The 20,143-nt window shown below is 42.4% G+C and overlaps 1 protein-coding gene and 1 long non-coding RNA gene across 12 annotated transcripts in view; one reads left to right on the forward strand and one right to left on the reverse strand.

Moving 5' to 3' along the window:
* Zfp536 (zinc finger protein 536) overlaps positions 1 to 20,143 on the reverse strand; it is a 463,247-nt gene that overhangs the window by 86,140 nt on the left and 356,964 nt on the right. The gene's annotated exons all lie outside the window — the stretch shown is intronic.
* On the forward strand, positions 1,117 to 19,298 carry LOC108349103 (uncharacterized). Of its 2 annotated transcripts, none has more exons than XR_005499004.2 (4): positions 1,117 to 1,555; positions 14,015 to 14,136; positions 14,302 to 14,422; positions 19,199 to 19,298. It is a non-coding gene; the product is annotated as an uncharacterized LOC108349103 (long non-coding RNA). The 2 variants fall into 2 exon arrangements; XR_005499005.2 differs by having other exon boundaries at positions 1,255 to 1,555; positions 14,299 to 14,422.

A 20,143-nucleotide genomic window follows, 5' to 3' on the forward strand; every position in this document is an offset into this window, starting at 1 on the left:
GATGTCACCCATTGACGTTCCAACATGGATGTGGGAATTCTAATGGGGCTTTACCTCTTGAACTACAAATGACTAATGGTGTCTAAGAGGGAAAATCAGTCTCATCCAGGGATGAGAACCTGGTTGCTTATCCAGCCCCAAGTGGTCACTCCTAAACACATACCAGGAACACTAAATGAACCCAGCAGCTGTGTATTAATAAAGCTATAGAAATACATGCATGTGTGTATATAATAATTGTAATTAAAATAATCTGAAAAAAAGGTGGGAGGGGTGAGGGAGGGGCTGGAGAGGAGAGAATGGGGGAAATGATGTAAGTATAATACTCGCATATAAAATTTTCAAAAAATAAATTAGACCGTTATTATTGTTATCCTTATAAAAGTCTTTCATCCAGCTTGAAGTGTAATTGGCAAATACAGATCACACACATATTCAAGGCCTACCGCATGTCAATCTGACAAACACTGGCAAGTGTCCTTGATTTCGGAATGGAACGAAATGACAGAACAGACTTAAACATTATTTTTTTTTAATCTAGGAGCTCCTCTTCTTATCCACCCACCCCTCGCCCACCCCCAAAGTATGCTCCGTGCTCTCCTCAGATCTGACTAAAATTACTTCCTACAGCTGAACACCAGATTCTAAATGTCACCTCGGAAGACTAGGAGACCATCTATTTCCTATTTATTGCAAATATTGTCTGGTGTTCTGCATCTAAAGAATACTCTTGATTAGGAAGGCCCTTCCTTTTGTTCCCAGCTTCTAAAAATATAAAGGCTATCACAAAATATGAAATAGAACCCTAGTACGGATGACACAAATCTTTTCCATCAGACTTTGCGTGTTTATGTGTGTGCGTGTGTGTCTGTATATGCCAGAACTGGGGTAGCACATTAATATAAGGATTCAAAAGAATAATTAAAGATCTACCTGGACACAAATCTGCCTGAGGGAGGACCTTTTATGTTGTTTTGCATTCTGTGTGCCACTCAAAAGGTTTGCAACTGGGAAATGATGTTGAACTAAAATAAGACAAGAGCACATTGAGGGAAATTATATCCTGTCCAATGAGTTGACACCCCCTTTAGACAGCTCACCACGGCGGCTCACTGCAGTCACCACTGGAGCACATGGGGTGACATTTAGACTGCACAGTAGCGCAGGGGGGAAAGTCATGTCTGCCGAGCGGCCGAGTGCGGAGGGTGAGCCTAGGCAGGAGAACGCAGAGTGCCCTGGAACCGCCAACATGTCTGTTCTTAGACCACGTGGACAGACGTTACAGCCGACTAGTCCCCTGCACCAACCCTTGGCAGACTCTGTTTAGATCTGCCCCTGATAGAGTTGATTTCTCTTGCTGCTGACACCTTCCTCATTCTTTTTACCTCCTTTTAAAAATATTTCTCTCTTCCAAGAATTCGGTAGATGGTCCCAAACCAAAGACGTTACAGAAGTCTTCCTGGATCTCAGATACCCACGTGGGATGCGTCACTTTGAGTACGATGACCAACTACTGCCAATGAAACTGAAGATTTTACAGTATTCCGCCAGAAAGGTTATTGGGAGTCTCTCCCTTTCCTTTCCTCTGCCTGCCCCTCTCTCCATCCTGCTGTGCCGTTCTCTCCTCTCTTGGATGATGTTGTACATGGAATGGTTCCCGAGTTAGGACTAGATGAAGCAGGGGCTTGCCCAGGGATGTGGACAGCTCAACCACTTGCACTGACATTCTGAAACTGGTACCCGGGATGACCCTCAAGCAGCCGATGGGGGGATGGTACACACTGCATGGATACACTGGACAAAGGCCTGAGTCACACTACAGTGGACAGCTCAGGGTGGACTCTGAGCTACTCAGAATGGCGCACAACTGGAAGCATAGTTTATTTCTGGAATTTTTTTTAAGTCATGTTTATGTTTATTTTATGCGTGTGGGCATTTTGCCTGCACGTATGTCTATGTACAATGTACATGCCCACTGTATATGCAGGGTAGAGGAAAAATGTCAAATATCCTAGAAATGGAATTACAGATTATTTTGAGCTTCCAAATGGGTGCTGGGAATTGAACCCAGGCCCTCTGTAAGTGCAGCAAGTGCTGTTAACCACTGAGCCATCTTGCCAGCCCTTATTTGATATTCTTGAACCATAGTTGACTGCAGATAACTAACACAACTGAAAACAAAACTATGGAAAAGGGACATGATGACATGAACACAATGTAAATATCAATCCCATGCCATAACTTTGTGTCACATGCCTGGCATCCGTAGGTACCCATTCATTCAATGAATATTTATTGAGCAACTACTGTATTCCAAGAACTGGTGCAGTTACTAGAAATATAAACAAACAAGGCAAACATTTTCTTTTTCTTCATGAAATTCCCCTTCTGAAGGAGAAGGACTAAAGACTAGTAAAGTAGAAAGAATAAATTTATCACATATATGCTAAAAAGTAGAAAATGCTACGAGAGAAGAAAGACAGAGTAAAGAGCACAGAAAGTCTCCGGAGAGTTTGTATTGGGAGGTGTTCCTTTGACACCATGAACCTCAGCTCTTGCTGTAGTTGCCTGGTATCTATCCCCCCCCTTTCTCCCCCCCCCCGCACAGAGCTCTGTCTTTCCATGAGACGTGTCTGTCTGTCTTTCCTGATGAAAGGCCATGCACTTTGGTCCCAGCAAAGACCAGATGCTAGCTCCTGTTGGGTTTGTGGTATACTACTCGGTAGCAAGAGAGAACAGGGCCCCAGGGCTCCCAGGAGCAGAATCTGATATTGGGATCAAGTCTACATTACTCTTTACTAGAGGTAGGTGGAAATGGGAAGCATCATAAAAGAGGAAATGGTGACATAGGAACTTCATAAAGAGGCATGGCCGATAGCCAGAGGGGAAACGGGTGGATGGAAGCTGTGACTTCCACTAAAGGATGTCCACTCCCCACTTACCACTCCTTCCGGCATGCCAGCATAGGGGTAGGGCATGTACAACAACATGGGAAGCTGTGCCATTGTTATAATATGGTTGCCTGGATAAGACACGCACAGTGACAACACTGAGCTTCCAATATGGAGGAGGGAAGTTTCACAAGGTCCCACACCTACATGAAGAGCTACAGGGGATTAATGGCTAAGAGAGAGATACTCTCCAAAAATGAGGCTTCTGATAGTTTACCCAGTCCCAAGTGGTCAGTTGTGAATACAAACACACATACATATAGACAAGCACATGAACACACACACACACACGCGCGCGCATATATAAATATACACATGCATACATATATATATACACACACAGATGCACACACACATATGCATATATGTGAAGGGGACACAGAAGAGTTGAAGTGGGGAAGGAAGTTGGTGGAAATGATGCAGGTACAGTAAATACCAGTACTCAAGTATGAAGTTGAAAAATCGTTTAAAAAGAAAATCAACAGACCATAACTGTTCTACCAAAATAAGGGTAGAGGGATGTAGAGTACCAAACAGAGACAGGAACAAGTCCTGTAATGACGTTCTGCTTACAAATCAGCCCAATACAAGATCTTTGAGGCAGCAATACTGAAGGGAAACCAGCAATCAAATGGCTGAGTTCAAAGCTCTATTAGACACAGAATGAGTCAAATAGATCCTCTAAGAAGAGGTCAGTCTACAAGGTGGGCTTGATAAAGTAAACAAAGTTTAAAAATCCAAAACTGAATCAAACAACTGAAAGGGCAGAGAGACGAGCTAGACCAAAAAAAAAAATCTCTGAAGAAAACAGTATTTTAAAAAATATAACAAAACCCCACAGAGCAATAGTACGTTCCTCAAATAACGAAAGACAATCTCTATCTCGAGACAGTCCACCTAGCATCGGGATACCCTCAGGGGGGTTAGAGAGCTAATGAAAATGTACAAATACATCGGAAGGCTTGAGGGTGTTATTAAAGTACAGTGGTGGCTACGAAACACTATAGGTTCTCAGCTGCTACTGTGCAAACACCAGCACGCACAGATGAAGAGAGCTCAGAGAACACAGCAAGTTTTTAAAATGGCAATGCACTATTGTTAGCATTGACTGTCAACTTGTCAGGACCTGGGAACATTTAAGAGATGAGCCTCTGGGTGCACCCGTGTGAAGGGTTATTTCAATCAGGTTAGCCTCTGGGCAAGCCTGGGAGGAATAGTTAGTTGGGTAAAGTGAGCTAGGACTATGTACCCTCAACCTCTGTGTGCACAGCAGGGCTCCCTAGGCTCTAGTTCTAAACCAGTTGCAATGACTGGCTGCCTCTGGGTACCCCCTCTTGCCACCAGGACTCCTCTATTGTGAAGTACTTGACCCTTACACAGTGAACCAAAGCAACCCTTTCTTTGACAGGAAAATTTTATCACACCAACAGGAAAAATAACTAAAACAAATGCTAAGGTGGATTTTAATAGAAAGTCATCCAACTAGAACTGAGTATGATTTTATATCCATTTAGGTTAGATCTTGAATGTTCCCCAAAGACCTGTCTTTGGAAGGCTTGGTCCCCAGTGTGAGCCAATGGAAGATCTCCATTTCTTTGGGGGTGTGCCTTTTGGAGAATATTAGACTTACACTCTTTTTATTTTATTTTATTTTGTTATTCCTGGCCATGGTGTCACCATACAATCTTTTCACAGGCTCAAGTGTAATGGGCCCAACTGATTATGAACTGGAGCCTCCAAACCTGTAAGCTAAATAACCTTTTTGTCTTCCTAATTGACCTGCCTCAGGTGTTCTGTTACAGTACTGGATACATGGTCAATGTAATGGATACATATAAGTCATTTTGTGATAAGCCTAAAATAAACCATAATCCTATATGTGTAATTCTTTAGGCAAATAACATAAAAATTTGGTGTTTGTACCAGGTAAATTTAAATGAAATTAGACTCACTTCACCCTAATCAGTTCAATCAGACTCAGTGACTGATGTACAGCACCCAGACGTAAAACCACAGGGCAAAGCACCACAGTCAAAAGGACTGTGACTCAAGAAAACAGAGCTCAGAGGGAGGGTATTAGAACCTATACAGCACCATCGAGAAGCTGCAGAAGTTCTGTTCTCCTGAAACAGAAAACTGGCATTCTTTCCGAATGCCCAAAGACAAAACACACAACTACTGTAATTTAATCATACAGAAACCTAGCACATAACCCAACTCCAGAGAGGTAAATGGTGTGGTCTCTGTGCAGAGTGCATGCGAATCAGAATTGCAATTTCTTTTCTTTTTTTTTTTAAAGATTTATTTATTTTATGTATGTGAGTACACTGTCACTGTCTTCAGACACACCAGAAGAGGGCATCAGATCCCATTACAGATGGTTGTGAGACACCATGTGGTTGCTGGGAATTGAACTCAGGACCTTTGGAAGAACAGTCAGTGCTCTTAACCACTGAGCCATCTCTCCAGGCCCTTCCAATTTCTAGAATAGGAAACAAAATACTGAACGTTTAGAACATTTTAAAGATTAAAGAGCATTCAAGATTAAGTAGAAATTAAAGAGAAATGGCAGAATCCCTAATTTAAAAACAAATTGTGTATCAAAGGGACATAGATATAACCAGGGGGAAAGAAACTTTAAAACACAGGTTAGAGGCTCAGTGGTTAAGAGCGCTGGCTGCTCTTCCAGAGGACCCAGATTCAAGTCCCACACCCACATGGGAACTCACAACCCTCTTGTAACTCCAGTTCTAGGGCAACCAATGCCCTCCTCTGGCCTCTGTGGGGATAACATCCATACAGTACAGAGTCGTACATGCAAGTAAGACATCCATACATCCAAAGTTAAGAAATGTTGTTTAAAATCTAGATTACTTAATAACAAGTGAAGAAAACATGTAAACCAAGTACTACACAAATGTTGACATCACAGGACAAGCTCTCCCTCCCCCAGCAAAGAGCTAGCCATCCCTGAGGCTGAGAAATTGTGGGCTGTCTGAATAAAGACAGAAGACAATGTATATCCACAAAACCTGAGAGAATAAGATGGGTAAAACTATGAATAAAGGAAATACTGTATAAAGAATGCATTGCAGGGTTGGAGGGATGGCTCAATGGTCTGTTCTTGCAGAGGACCCAGGTTCAGGCTTGATTCCCAGTGCCTTCGTGGTGGCTCACCGCTGCTTGTAACTCCAGTTTCAGGGGAACTGACACCTCTTCTGACCCCTTGTGCCCAGGCATGAGTTCAGGCAAAACACCCGTAAACACAAAACAAAAAGTTTAAGAGGAGAATGCGTTGTTTAACTGTGTACAAATAATTTTTAATGAACTAAATGGATACCTTTTTTTTTGCCAAAGAGAAATCAACGAGGGGGAAGGAGAGAGAGAGAGAGAGAGAGAGAGAGAGAGAGAGAGAGAGAGAGAGAGAGAGAATTTAAATGAGCCAATTACCATGAAGGAAAGAGTGAGAGTTACCGATGAGCTACATAAAGAATCCACCAGGCCTCCATGTTTCTATGCCTCAATTCTATGAATCCTTCCAAAGACACGCGATCCAAGCTCAGTCTAACTGCTCAAGAGTTTGAAGAGGAAAAAAAAAATCCTCTTGACTATCTTTTGAAGGAACAGCACTGATAGCAAACCCTGCGAGAGATGTTTTCAAAACCATGCCTCTAATAGTGGAACAGGAGTGAAACAAATCCTAGGTAATGCTGGAACAAGTTGACAGGTAACAGTATACTCAGAAGAGAGAGGCTGCCCTGGGACTAGTCCAGGTCCAGGTAGTGAGAGGGTAAGGTGAGAGGGCATACATTTCAGGACTGCTTGGGCTACAGCTTGAGTTCAAGGCCAGCTTGGGCAATGTATCTGTTGGTTCTGTCTCCAAATTTAAAGAAAAAAGGATATGGAATTAGCTCAGAGGTGGAGCCCCTGCCTAGAATCCCTATATAAGTGACTGGAGGTGTGGCTCAGTGATAAAGCCCCTGCCTAGAATCCCCCAGTGAGGGGCTGGGGGCGTGGCTCTGTGGTAGAGACCCTTCCCAAAATCCCCCAGTGAGGGGCTGGGGGCGTGGCTCTGTGGTAGAGCCTCTGCGTAGAATTTCCCTGTGAAGTGCTGAGCAGTTGACTCATTTGCCTAACAAGAAGGAGGCCCTAGGTTCAATCTTCACTACTGAATAAAATACCTTAATCAAGTAGGGTTAATTCTTTAAATAAAAAGATATTTTAATGGAAGAAAAATCTATTAGTGGAGCGAATTCCTTAAATAAAGAGATTCTTTAACATAAGAACATCTATTAATATGATTCACTATTTTAATATTATGTCAGGGAAAAATATTTGATCATCTCCACAAATTCCATAAGAGGCATTTATAAATTTAAACATGAATCTCTGATTAAAACAAATAAACAATCAGCCCAACAGTCCTCGCAGGGTATTTCTGTCACACACATATGGCCAGATGCTGAGGCGGGAAGGCTGAAATCATGCGCCTTGGAATCAGAGCGGGGACCCGCCACCACCCTCTTACCGAGCGTCTTCTGGAATTTATTAGTCACTGTAGTAGAGAAAGAGAAAGAAAACATGTATAAAGGAACGCTGTTGTTGTTGTCGTCGTCGTCGTCGTTGTTGTTGTTGTTGTTGTTATGTGATATGATTTCATCCCAGACTACTTAGGAGAGACCAATGGAGGGAAAAATAAAGAAATCATAGGAAAATTCAAAGAGTGATTATCAAGCGAGGGTCTAAAAACCCACCGGTTAAAGCTGTGGTTTTCAACCTGAGGGTCCTGACACCTTTGAGGGTTGAGCGACTCTTTCCTAGGGCTGCACATCAGATATCCTGTATACCAGACATTTGCGTTGTGATTCACAACTGTAGCCATGTTATGAATTACAGTTATGTAGTAGCAAGGAAAGTAATTTTATGGCTGGAGGTTATCGTGACATGAGGAACTGTGTTCAAGGGTTGCAGGGTTATGCAAACAGCCAAGTAGGATGAAGCAACAGAGGAAATATTTGACTTACAATATAGAGTTGAGGCGGGGGCTAGAAACAAACAGAATGAATTTCAGGCTACCTTGCTTTCTGGTGCTTTGACGAATACCATGACCAAAGCAACTGGGGGAGGTAAAGGATTTTTTTTTTCATCTTCTAAGGTACAGTCCATCACTGAGGGAAACCGAGGAGGTACTGAGGACCACAGAGGGGTGATCCTTACTGGCTTCCTCCTCATGACTTGCTCATCCTGCTTTCTTAAACAACCTTGGATCTCTGGCCTAAGGATGGTTCTGCCCACTGTGGGTCAGACTCTCCCTCGCACATCAGTCCTTAAAGGAGAAAACACTGGGCAGACTTGCACACAATCTGATGGGAGCAATTCCTCAGCAGAGTCTCCCTCTTCCCAGTGACTCTAGTTTGTGTCAGGTTGGCAAGAATCAGCCACCACAGATCATAAGTGAATGAGCAACAATCGTTCAAACCCCAGAACGGCGCTTTGCCTCTGAGCCGGTGCTGTAAACTGTCTTTTTGAAGGTCTGTAAATTTTATCATAGTTTTTCCTTTCCAACCCTTGAATAAAAAACTTTGCTAAATATTTTTTTCTGAAGAAGTTCGTTTTCACCTGAGACCAAAGATCACGCAGGAAAGTAGTTGGCTAAATTCTGGAGAAAGGAGAGAACGCTGAGTTATGGGATCACTAATTTGGCTGCAGCAGGTGCAGAAAGAGCAGACAGGTCGACTTGGTGAAATGAGGAGTGAAGAAACGTGAGAGGTATGAGTGCATATGAGAATTGGTGGACAATAAACATGCCTTCTTAATGAGGGAAAGAATAAAGGGTGGGTTAGTAGAGGGTGTTTGGATAACGGCTAGCATTGGAAGAAGGATCAAAAGGATAAGACTGGAACGTTAGCTCACTCCCTTAAATCCCAACAAAATCAAGATGGTTAAAGGTGGACATAGAAAAGGGGAGGAGGGTGATGGCCAAAGAAGACATGTAGGTTGATACAAAACCTGGGAGTGAGCTTGTTACTGAAGCTGCAATATGACAGACAAATCCAAGAGCAGAATTCGAACTTCACTACGACAAAAATCTAAACAAAATCAAAAGGCATATGACACTCTGGGAAAAATATTTAGAATAGAAGTGACAGAAAGGGGCTAATTTCCTTAATATATAATAAGCCCTTGCAAATCAGTGAGAAAGATATCAATCATGTAACAGAGGGGGGGGGGAAAGAATGGGCAAATGATGTGAAAAGCCACGTCATCCCAGGGAAAGAGCTAGAGATGAGAAACATATGGGGAGACGCTCAATGTCACTCATAATTAAAGACATGCAACTAAAACAACGGCGGACCCATGAGCTGGGCAAGTGTCTGACTCTGAGCAGCTCTGCATCTTGGAAATTGTTTTGTCAGCCTCTCTGTATCTGTCTCTGTCCATCTGTCCATCCATCCTCCCCTCTCCCCTCAGGCAGATGGCCAGGTTTAAAATGTGTGTGTGTGTGTGTGTGTGTGTGTGTGTGTGTGTGTGTGTGTGTGTGTGTGTGTTCAATCTGCTTGTGCACAAGGCACTCGTTAAACAAATTATTGTAGATCAACACAAAGAACTAGGGGCTCTCTGCAATACAAAATATTTACAAGGATGTGTCTGATTTCAGCATAGAACAAACTGTTATGGTTTAAAGATGGATCTGTTGTCTTTTAAAGGCTGATGTGTTTGGTTGCCAGCTTGCAGGTGGTGGAATCTTTAAGAGGTGAGGCTTAGTGGGAGGAAGTTAGGTCATGGACCATGCCTTTGGAGGAGATGCTGAGCTGTTGCCTTCCCTGCTCCCACGCTATCTGCCACCGCGAGGCAAATACTTCTACCACAAATCACACCCCCAAAACAGTGGGGTCAAGTGACCATAGATAGAAACCTGGAGCACAGATAAACCTTTTTGTCACAACATTATTTTTTTCCAGGCATTTTATCACAATAGTGAAAAACTGACCAACACAAGACTGAGGTATATATATATAACAACATATGTGATGTGTGTCCATTTGTTTTTGCATTTTTTTTTCGGAGCCGAGGACCGAACCCAGGACCTTGCGCTTGCTAGACAAACGCACTACCGCTGAGCTAAATCCCCAACCCCTGTCCATTTGTTTTTAAAATGAACATATGCACGTTTTGTATAGAAAACACCTGGAAGTATATGTATCAATCCAATGCAGTTAGGATGAGAGGAAGTCAAGATTCTCCTTTAAATGTGTATTTTTTTTCTATAGGTTTAGCCGAGAACAGCCCTTCCGGGATGCTGAAACATGACAGATGTATACTGAAAAGGCGTGGAGCTGATTCAGATGTGTTTCAATGGCCAAATCTGTGGCAGACTGAGCAGCACCTACTGATAGCAAAGCAAATATATCTCATAGGACAGAGCTAATATCAAGAAGCTCAATGATAACAAAAGTGTGTATCTGACAGAAGACCTTTTATAGACAGATTCTACCTTAAGAGTCAGAGAAATGAGTATTTCTGTAGAGTTGTCTAATGACTGTTATGGGCAAGCTCCATCAGTTCAAACCTGGAGTGGGGAGAGAAGGGGATGGCATGCACAAGAGAGCATCAACAGGTTCAGGATGTCACCATCATCTCAAAGCTCTGTACACAAAGCATTTTCCCACCATAAAGGGGGGAAAAAAAGAAGCAGTAACGTTTTGCCTGGGATTTGTGGGATAGACTGTCTCAGCTCAATGATCAAATGTGACCCTCATCAGGATGAACCTTCATCCTGGATGAATCCCTGAGGGCTCAGTGCTCTGAGGTGGCATTCTTCCACAAAACCCATTGCTTCTATCTAACCACAAGAGCACAGAAGGTGAACTGAAGCTGAGAGGCTTTCTACAAAGCAACCCATCTTAACACTTCTTGGGTGTCAGGGCCACCAAACATGAAGACTGAAGGCCTGCCTTTGGTCGGAGGAGACCTTGGAGATGGAAAAGCTGAATACAAAACTACCACATGGTCTGCTGAATTAGATCCTGGCTCAGAGAAAGAGCTTCAGTTGGGGGACTCTGAGCAAGGGCTGAAGACTGATGAATGACATTATTCTGAAGTTCATTTCTTAGTTTTGATCTTTCAGGGCGGGGGACTGTGAAGCTGTTTGTATTTGATGGACCCTGGATGAAAGGTAGATTTTCGTATTTTGAACCATCCCTGCATCCCTGCAATGAAGTCTACTTGATCATGATTGATGATCGTTTTGATGTGTTCTTGGATTCAGTTTGCAAGAATTTTATTGAGTATTTTTGCATTGATATTAATAAGGGAAATTGGTCTGAAGTTCTCTTTCTTTGTAGGGTCTCTGTGTGGTTTTGGTATAAGCATAATTGTGGCTTCAAAGAACTAATTGGGTAGTGTTCCTTCTGTTTCTATTTTGTGGAATAGTTTGAAGAGTATTGGAATTAGGTCTTCTTTGAAGGTGTGATAGAATTCTGCACTAAACCCATCTCCATCTAGTCCTGGGCTTCTTTGTGTGTGTGTGTGTGTGTGTGTGTGTGTGTGTGTGTGTGTGTGTGTGTGTGTGGTTAGGAGACTTTTAATGATGGCTTCTATTTCTTTAGGAGATATGGGACTGTTTAGATGGTTTACCTGATCCTGGTTTAACTTTGGTACCTGGTATCTGTCTAGAAAATTATCCATTTCACCCAGATTTTCCAGTTTTGTTGATATTGGGTGGGTGGGTGGGAGAGTACCCTCATAGAGGCAGGGGGAAGGGATGGGATAGAGAGTTTCCAGAGGGGAACCAAGAAAGGGGATAGCATTTGAAATGTAAATAAAGAAAATGTACAATAAAAGAAGAAAAGAAAGGTAGCAGAGCTCTATACTTTTATTGGTTTATTTCTAATTATTCTTTTTGCGATTCTGCTATTCCTTTGAAATAAAAAGTTTAGAAAGTAAATTAAGGATTCTTGAAGATGGTTCAGCCAGTAAAGGTGCTTGCCCCTAAGCCCCACATGACCTGAGTTCGATTTCCAGAACCAGTGTGGTGGAAAGAAAGAACAGAACTGACTCCTGAAAGGTCTTCTCTGACCTTCATATGTGTGCTGTTCTACACACACCAACACACAGGCACATGCAAAATAAAAATAATAAAATATCTCTTCTTCCTCACTCCTCACTCTTCCTCTCTCTTCCTCTCTTCCGCTCTTCTCCTCTTCCTTCCTCTCTCTTTCCTCACTCTCTCTTCTGCTCTTCCTCTCTCCTTCTTCTCTCTCTCTCTCTCTCTCTCTCTCTCTCCCTCTCTTCCTCTCCTGGCTTGACACGATAAAAAAAATAATAAAATATAACAAAAAATTAAAATATATTAGAAAGAGTTCTTCTAGAAGTCCATGGGAAAAAACTAGGCAAAGCCAGGCATGGTGGTGCACACCTTTAATCCCAGAACTTGGGAGATAGAGGCAGGAAAAGCTCTATAAGTTCCAGGCCACCCTGGTCAACATAGTGAGTTCCAGGCCAGCCTGGTCTATGTAGTGAGTTCTAGCCTGTCTAGTAAGTACCTGTTTGGAAACATAACAAGATGAAAAATTTAGAAAAACTTACTGGGTTGGGAAGCATTGGGCACACAGCCTCAGAGCTCAGATGAAAATACTTCTAAGCAAGAGCCTAGAGCATACATCATCCTTTTAACCTCTCCACTTGAGGGTTTACATATACCTATACACATATACAGGTTCATAGATACATACACCTACTTACTGATCTGTGGATTCATCCATCCATGTCACAGACATTTATTGAGATTGATGGATGGATTGATGAATAGATATTTGTATTAATGGTTAGATGTATATTAAATATGATTAAATGACTGTGTATATGTATGGATAGATGAATGGGTAGATATAAGTATATATGGATGTATTTTATTGATGAATAGATGAGTGGATAGATAAATGTATTATATGTCCATATGGTAAATGTATGTATTGCATGAATGGATGAAATGGTGGATAGATGGGTAGATGTATGTATATGTGTATGCCCCCATACTATCTTTTCCAAGTCCATAAAATAAGGAGACTAAAACTCACTGCAAAGATAGAATGAAGCTTGCACAGGATCCCGACTCTGTCAGCAGAGCCACTCAGTTTACGACCTGGAATCCCATTAGGAAGACAGGGAAATCGCCTAGGACACAAGACCCTTCCTTGATTTTGCCTGTAAACTCGGGAAGCTGAAATGATTGTTCTAGAATGTCCAGGGCCAAGCAACAGGGGAAGATCTGAGCCTAGGAGCCTTGACTCTTAGCTCCCAGGGCGAGCCACCGATTCACGCTTAAGAGATGAAAATGATTTTGAAAACCAAGGCCAAAGGCCACAGGCATATATTTGCTGCAGATTATTGACACGAGTGTGCCATGGACCTAGCCAATCAGAAAGTAATTTTATAAACACTGTTATTAAACAGAAGGGCAATTACTTTAAGTACTGGAAAAATGTCAGGGTCATACACGAATTTTGTGGGTATCACATTTTATTTGACACTCAGTGGATCAATGACTCCAAGAAAATTTATTCAGAAATACTATGAACCATGTCACTAACCTTGAAGCTGAGTCTCCCCTGTGTAGATTGCCCAAATTTAGAGAGGAATCACTTTTATTTTATTCTATTCTTTGTCCTAAGAAACCAGAAAAGCAGTTAATGCTTTTTATATATAAAAGTACAGAAATGTTCCAGAAAAGGGCTCAGAACAACTTTCGTTTGAGGAGCTCTGTGGTTCATTGATGTACCATTGAAAAAGCAAAGCAAAAATACAAGCAAACTTCAGTTTTGCTTGTATTTTTGACAAAAACTAGACTGGGATCCCTCGACCCACATCTGCCGAGTGGGCTATCTTGATATATGGTGATGTTGAGCAACTGTGCATGTGACTCCCTTTATGCTTGCAAAAAGAGGCTACCTAGAGAACAGTCAGTCCAGAGGACCCCTGAGGACTAGGGTCACCATGGTCCCTAATGCTTCAGCTCCTTCATGTCATGGAAGACTAGCTATCAACCTAATCTTATGTTTCAGGTCTATCATGGGCATAGAAGACCAGCCATCAGCCTCTTGGGACTGCCTGACGGATGGACACAATGCTGACTGTCGTTTCCTACCCCATCCTAGAGCCAATCAAAATGACACACGTAACTAAGGTTGAGTTTTCAGATTTAAATACATTGGGAACACTGCATGGGTTTGGGGGGTTGCTTTATTTTGGGAGGTAGAATCTTATTGTTTTGAATGTTACTGCTAATTTTTAAAAAAGGTGTATGATGAATTGTATTGTCCACTCTTTTTGTTTGTCTCCCCACAAGAAGAAAGCTTTTGAACTGGAAGTGTGTTTCTGCTTCCCCTTGAGATCAAAGTTTCAAGATCCTAGAAAGTTCTCAATAAATGCCTGTGACATGGATGGATGAATCCACAGATCAATAAGTAGATGTATGTATCTATGGACCTATATATGTACATATGTAAATGTGCATATGTGTGTATTGTATATATGTGTGGAATGATGGATGAATGGGTGTATGAGTGAATGGATATATGGGTTGTGGGGGGATGGATAGATATGTGCATGGATGCTGAATAAATAGATGTATGCATTATATGCATATAGAGATGGATGGGTAAGCAGATAGATGTGTGTGTTGTATGTATATATGAATAAATGTGTGTTTATATGGGATGGTGAGTGGGTAGACATATGCACATATTGATAGATAGATAGATAGATAGATAGATAGATAGATAGATAGATAGATAGATAGATAGGGATAAATATATGTGTGGTTGGATAGATGAGTAGATGTATGTTTGTATTGATGGATGGATACATGTATGTTTGTATGGAATGATGGATGGATTGATGAATAGATATTTGTATGAATGGTTGGATGTATATTATATATGATTAGATGACTGTGTATATGTATAGATAGATGAATGGGTAGATATTATAAGTGTGTATGGATGTATTCTATTGATGGGTAGATGAGTAGATAGATAAATGTATTGTATGTCCATATGGTAAATGTATGTATTGCATGAATGGATGAAATGGTGGATAGATGGGTAGATATATGTGTATATGTATATAAATAGATGGATAGATATACATATGTTTGAACATATACATGGATGATGAGCAGATAGATGAAGGTATGGATTGCTGGGCAGATCGATGGATGTGCTGTGGACATATCTATTTATCTACTCACATATCCATATACATACATGCACCAATATGATACATACATAAAATACATCTACCTACTCATACATACATGTACTCATACATATATCTATCTATTCATCTACCCATCCATCCATTCATCAATCATTCCATACAAACATACATCTTTTATCAACCCATATAAACATGCATCCACCTATCTATCTTTCATCCATCTATCTATCTACTCACCCATCCATATGCATATCTATTCATACATACATACATACATACATACATACATACATACATACATACATATGTGGATGTGCTATGGGTGAAAGGTGAATGAATACTTTTCTATATTCATTTTCAGTGACCCCAACCTAAATTCACAAATATGTAACCATGATCCTCTGAATCATTTCCAAGCCGTTTAAGAAAATACTTTTCTTTATACTGCCCTACATTAACTCCTCACTGTAGATCTGTTAGAGAGGGCTGACAAGAATTATTATTCTATTTGCCAGCTACAAAAATTGAGATTCAAAGATGTTAAGACATGGTCGCAAAGCTCTTGAAGAGAGAATCAGGAACAGTATGCAGTATAAAAATATAGCAGAAACCAGGAGGGATGACACATGCCTGTATTCCCACTAGTCAGCAGCCTGATGCAAAAAGACTGAATTTGAGCCCAGTGTGGGCTATTCTTTTTAAAACTGGGAAGGGAAGAGGAGGGGAGAAGAGGAGAGGGAAGAAAGGGAGAAGGGAAATGGGAAGAGGAGGGGAGAATAAAAGAAAAATGCAGAGTACAGTTGGAGGTATTTATATCTAAGCCCAGGAAGAGTGGTTTGGAACTGCACAGGAAGTGCCCAGTCTGCATATCCACTAGAAATGTTTTGTTGAGTCTTGGAGAAGCATACACTTGACTGTGCTTGCATTTCACGGGTGACTTCTAGACCACTCTGATTGCAAATGTAGCCCACTGGGAGTGGCCGACAACTCTTGCTTTAATATTTGGATGTTTCCTTATTTCTTTCTGCAAGCTGAGATGCGGCAGGGTAGTATGGTAGACATGTAAAGAGCATCTGAATAGCAAAAAGGGGGGTGATTGTACTATTATGGTCTAAAGGAGATTTTTTTTCTGGTTATCTGGTCTATCAAACCAAGCCAGCAGTTTGCAATGCTGTAGCAGGCAAACCCAGAGGAGACAGGATAGGCACAGGCCCTGTCTCTTCAGTCCCCTACGTGTCTATGCCTGGTGGCTCCTGGCTTTGAGGTGAGAGTTGATACTTTTCCCAAGTGACCATCACTACAGAAGCTTATGCATGTAACCTATGATGGGACCCTCAGAAACCTACAGAGGCAACTGTGTTGTCCAAGACTGCAGATGTCCTAGCTGCTGGGGCCTAGCCCCCTGAGTCAGACAGATCTCCCAACCCATGAGCACTCTGTCAATGTGTTTGAGAGCACTCAGATTGCCACTAAGAAAGATTCATTCTAGGTCACAGACAGAATTCAGTTGGCCAAACAGATGGTTCCTCAAAAATGCTTCAGGCAGGGCTAGTCTGGGCCAAGTCATCTGGAATTCCAGTGCTGGTTTGTGTTCAGTAGGCACTTGTGCCAGTTCAAACAAGATCAGGCGGTTGGACACATTGCTTTCCTTGGTCCTTCACATCAGAAGATACACACAAAGAATTCACATCCCTACCTGCTGAGAATAAATGACAGTCGATTGCTCAGCCATGACCAAGACACCTCTACTACCCCCTCTGAGTTTCAGGGGACATTGGGGAAGAGAAGGTAGAAAAAAATGTAAGAGCCTGGAGGTAGGGGAAAGGTCTATGAAGAGCTACAACATCATCTGGCTGGGGTACAGTCATTGCAACCTCTGTCTCACAGCAGCTGTGCTTGCCTGTCGTGGGCCTGGACAAGACTGGTGTAGTCATCAATCAAGCATGGACCATGGAGGGACCGAATTGTACCATTTAAATGTTTGCAAATACTCTTCCAAATGATTGCACTGAAAATAGCTTTCAAAGCAGGCATCATTGCACGTGCCTACCATCCCAGCACCCTGACATGAAATGCCAGTTCAAGGACAGCCTGGTCTATACAGCTCAATATGTAGTTTACCCCTATACCACAAAACAATTCACAACGACAAAATCAATTGCTCTTGCAATTTCTCGTGTATGAATGTATTATGCAAGTTGATCTGCACGGGCACACAAAGGATGCTTCGTGAGCACTGTCTGCAGGCATCGAAGCAGCCTAACGTTCAGGCAGGACTAGTCAATCAAGGTTCTACAGACACTAAAACACTAGACATGTGGAAGCCATGTAACTAAAGGCCAAAGTCAACATTCCTACAATTGCTTCCTTCATTTTAAGTGAAAAAAGGCAACTTACAGAAATATGTAGCGTTTGATCGCTTTATGACTATATTTTTAAAGAACGGAACTACTTATAAGTTTATATTCCTAGTATATGATATACATATGCACAGAAGCTTTTTTTCTGAGTATATGTTATATTCATTTTTAAGATTTTTTTTTTAAAAATTTCATTGAAAAGGAGATGTGAGAGAAAGCTATCAAAGGAGATCTTAATTAAAACTAACTGAAAGTGATAATAAAAATGGCTCCACCAAATGTCAATAAAAGGCCTCATTTTGCACCAATGAAAACAGACTGTAAAGGAAATGACACATAAATTCAAAGGGAATCTTTCGAGAGCATGTTATTGCACACTCAGCCACAAGGAGGGTACTGGGGGCTCTGCTGAAGACTCTTTCATAAATAACTTTGACACAAATCATTACCCTGTGGAACTTGCTCCAGGCTGTGCATTCTGCCCTGGACAATACAATGACTGGACCTAGGCCCAAGACACCCCAAATTCTGACCAGGCACCCAAGACTTGCAAGCATTCCCTTCCTGCCACTCTGACATCTTCACTTTCCTTTCCTTCTGTGTCCCAGGCAGTGGCCTCATGCTGGCCACCATCTTCCTGTGCACGTCTGGCTTCATGACCATGGCTACCCTCAGTATTCCAGAGGTAGCATTTTACCAGAATCCTTTTCCTATCCATCCATTTCTTCTTTGACTGAGGCCACCCGGCCACCTTTGTCTTGTTTTGGTTATTTTGAGATGACGTCTCATTATATAGCCCTGGTTGGCCTTGAACTTGCTGTGTAGCTCAGGTCAGCCTGACCTGTACCATCCTCCTGCCTCAGCCTCTCAAGTGTGAGGATTACAGGTGTGAAACACAAGGCTTGGTTGTAAGTCTTTTTTTTCTTTTTCTTTTTTTTTTAATAGAGAAAGAAACCAGGGCAGGGAGAGGCTAACTCTCAAAAACAACAACAACAACAACAACAAATAAACAAAAATAAACAAACAAACAAAAACCACACATTAGGAGAAGCATGACTGGACTGGAGCCCACAGTCTTTGTTCACTAAGCCAACTCCAGCACACACTGGCTTCACTTCATCACGTTCATGCCCATGCCTCCCCAGTTCCTTCCCAAAGAGGAGCCATCCTACTGTGAGTCTACAGTCTGCAAGGCCTCAGCCCCTCGCCATTGCTTCCTGTGGTACCATGGAATATTTGCTCCATCTTCTACAGACTCCCAAATTCCCTGGATTGTCCCAAGTTAGACATGTCTCTGTGTGTGACAATGTGTTGATTGACAGCTGGTAGCCCCTAGGTATCTTTAAATTCACTTGTCACCCAAAACACCAAGGTGGGATTAGAAGGCTCGGGACTTTGAACTTTAACTCCCAGGCCCGACAGATGGATGAGGGGAGAGCTGGTTAATGATTTCTTCAGTCACACCTAGGTAATAAATCTCCATTAAAACTCCCAAAGAATTTAGAGAGCTTCCTAGGAGCAAAAGCGTGGCAGGCCCTGGAGAGTACGGTGCCTGCAGAGGACATGAAAGCCTGGCCTCCCTTCTCTGTGCCTTCACTATAACCATTAGAACACCCACCCCACCATTCTAACATCTGCACTTTCTTTTTGCTCTTCTGTTCCCAACAGTGGCCCCATACTGTTTCCTGTCTCCTGTGTACCTCCGGAACCGGTGCTTTTGACAATCTGTGAGCTATTCTCAAAGAGTAATAAACAAAAAAAATTGAGGAGGTGGGCTAAGATTTATAGCTGAACATCCAAAGTGCAGGTAAAAATGTGTGGGGCTTTCCAGAAGCCCCTGAGGGACCTAAGGCTGCCTTAGGTGGACGGCATCATAAGTGTGGAGCTAGACGATTCGGGGATAAAGCTCCGATGGATTGGCTGTGGTCACCTCACTTCCTAGTGACCAGAGGACCCAGAGTCCCTGCTAACTGTTCCACAGGAGAACAGAAAACTCTGAATTTACCCTCCGTATTGTTAGACCTTTGGGTGGAATTTTGACTAGAACTCTGCCAGTTGAGATAGCTGTTCGACTGTGGGGAGAATGCAGCCCTGGAGTCCTCATGGGGCTCAGCAGCAGCCCAGAGCCCACTTAACTCCAGCTGGGCTGTCATGAAGACTGGAAGCCATAGCGTATCTTGGCAGTCGAGACTGCCTTGCACACCAAGAAGGAAAGGTGGCCCAGACTGCACTTCCAGCTCATTTGGGAGGATTAGGACATCAAGGCCAGTTTAGATCATGTAGCAAGACCTTGCCTCAAAATCAAAAAGCGAAAGGAGCTTTTCAACTAGGGAAGAAAGGAGGATGCCTCTCCAAGGCCCCAGGGGACGTGTGCTGTTCTAGCTACATCTACTTTTGTGATTCACCAGCAGCTTGGATGTGGCCCTAGTTCAAGATCAGAGACAACAGGCTGCCTACTGGGTGTCTGTCTTCCCACTGCCAACTTTTCCAGTGACCCATCTCTTCTACCTCCCTAGGGGCCTAGGGACTCCACAGAAACACTGCACAGATCACAGGGGGCTGTTTGAAGCCACTCTGAACTTTTCCTCCTCAAGTAGAGACACAAGGAGAATG

Source organism: Rattus norvegicus, chromosome 1, assembly GCF_036323735.1.
Source record: "Rattus norvegicus strain BN/NHsdMcwi chromosome 1, GRCr8, whole genome shotgun sequence".
Classification (NCBI taxonomy): Eukaryota; Metazoa; Chordata; class Mammalia; order Rodentia; family Muridae; genus Rattus; species Rattus norvegicus.